A 2,746-nucleotide genomic window follows, 5' to 3' on the forward strand; every position below is an offset into this window, starting at 1 on the left:
ATGTTTCAACTAACATTCAACTAATTTTGTCATTCTTTCTCTTTTACTCTTTTTTTTTTATTTTATTTTATTGGCTAAAAAGTTATATTTAATTTATTTTTGTTGAAAACATTTGCCCTAATTAGCTAGACTCAGATCAGTTGATTATATTGATGAGTCAAAACTTGCTAGGATAATATATATGACTGGACTTGGTCTATATTGTGACCGGGTTTGCTATATTACTATTTACTAGTTCGTTATTGAGGTCAGTTTTCAACTCAAATAATGACAGAACAAGACCAGAATTATTTTTTAAAAGATATTTCTAGTAGTGAATAATTTCTTATAAATTTTTTATTCATTATTTATTTGTGAATGTGCCGAGTTTCTTAATTTATTAAAACCAAAATGTCTTGCCTATCGGAATCGTCCAAGAAATACTCCTACATAGAATTGTTTTGGGGACGACGTGATTATGTGGCTGGTTTCTCGAATTCGGAAAAGCAACAAAACTGTTACATAGCTATATATTTTCAACAGTAATATTAGGAAAAAAATTAAATCTTATCTTATTTAATATTTATTAATTGTAATAATTAATAAATATTAAATAAGACAAATTTAAATTATTTTTGGTTAATTTTTTTTATTATTAAATATTTTCGTATTTTTAGTTATTGCTCATCACAAAAGAATTTAGTGATTTGCAGATAAATTAAATAAATAAAAGCTTTTTAGTTAAATTGATACTTAAAAGAAATATATAATTTTCGACGATGCTAGATGTACAAACGTTTTCGTAATAAATTTAACTAAGTTGACACAAATCTAATAAAAAAATGTGTGTGTCATCACTTTTTTTTTCATGTTTTTTTTAGAATAAATTTTTGTTGAAGAGTACAGAAACTTGTATTGATATAACACATCGATTTTTATACATAACAAAAAAAATTTACACATAAATTTTTGCACAACATATCATTTTTGCTGCGAATATATTTTATTAGTTGGATGAGTCAATTATAATCTTTCAAAAATTTTTGTGTTGCACATAAATTTTTGTGTTGTACATAAATTTTTTTATTTTATGCACTAAAATTTTTGTGTTGTATATATTTTGTAAGTTAGGTGTAAATATTTTTGACATGTAATCCTTCAAAAGTTTCTATATTGCATACAAAAACTTTTGTGATATATACCAATTTTTTTATGATGTGTACTAAGATTTTTGTGTTGTACATATTTTATTGGTTGAGTATTCATGTTCTAGGTATTTAAAAATTTATGTTGTGTACTAAAATTTCTGTGTTATGAATCAAAATTTTTATATTCTAATTTTCTAAATATATGTAAAAGAAAAAGATGAAGACAATGATGATGATAATAATGAAGGAGGATGAGGAAGAAAAAGAAAAAAGAGGAGAAATCAAACAAGAAAAGAAGGCAACGACAATAATGACAATAACGATAATGTTGTTGAAGAAAAAGCGCACAGAAGAAGAAAAACAAAGAAGAATCAAGGAGGAAGAGAAAAAAAGATCTGCATATGTGATTTGGTTGAGATTTGGCCAATAAAATATTTTTTAAAAAATTTTCTAATTATTCCTCATTAGCCACATATTTATTTTTCAATGGGGTAAGATTATGGATTACTAAGAAAAAAGTATTCATGAAAGCTTAACTGTTTTCACTTGGAGCATTTATTTATTTATTTCTTAAGGACATTGAACATGGTTTTTCTTTTAGGAGGCCACTCAGATAAATACGCCTAAAACGTCTTTTTTTAAAGATGTTTTTATATTGTGTTTTAATTGGTTTCTGTATAATTTATTCGGTGTTCCTCATCACATATTATTAAATTCCTCAAAATATTTTCTTTCCAAAAACACTAAAAAATATTTAATTTGCTTAATCACAATACTAGCAATAAAATAGATCAAGTAAATTAATAAATTTTTAGTGAAATTTATATTTATATTAATAATGGTATATAATTAAAATATAATTAATTTTAAAAATAGAAAAAACAAAAATTAAATTAAATTAGATATTTATGTATACTATATAATTAGTATTTGTCAAATATAGTACTTAGAAGTGCAATGGCTAAGTGGCAAGTAGAGGTTACTTTTGCTCCAAGGTTCTTGGTTCGAGACATTTTAAAATTTTTTTCAAGCAGACCAGTTTGGTTAGACCAGTTTGCACCGGTTCTTACCAGTTCACACCGATTTTATTCCTTAAACGGTCCAAAGAGTAAACCGAACTGGACTATAATCCAGTTCTAGTCCGGTTTACTAATTTTTTGGTCGAACCAACCGATCCAGTTCGGTTTTTACAACTATGGATATAATAATGGTAATTAAGTTGACCATTCAGTTGTTTTAATGGTAATTAAAATCTAATAATAGTTTATAATAAAAGAAACATTCTTTTGCAACAATGAACCTATAGTAATAGTTAGGGATGTTCATAGATTAGATCATATCCATATAAATCCACAGTATTTATCCGTATCTGATCTGTAATTTGAGAATATGATCTGATCTGTAAGATGATCGGATTGGATCGAATCGAATCCACACTCTAATCAGATAGAAGTAAATATGTTTAAAAAAGTAAACAAAAAAAATTATTGACTTTTTTTTATAAAAATAAATTTTTTTTATATTTTTTATTTTATGGATATATTTGATATCTGATCCAAACATAAAAAGTGCGAATATCGAATTTGATCTAATGAGTTTAGTGCGGATTGGATAGAAAT

This window comes from Arachis ipaensis, chromosome B07, assembly GCF_000816755.2.
Source record: "Arachis ipaensis cultivar K30076 chromosome B07, Araip1.1, whole genome shotgun sequence".
Taxonomy (NCBI): Eukaryota; Viridiplantae; Streptophyta; class Magnoliopsida; order Fabales; family Fabaceae; genus Arachis; species Arachis ipaensis.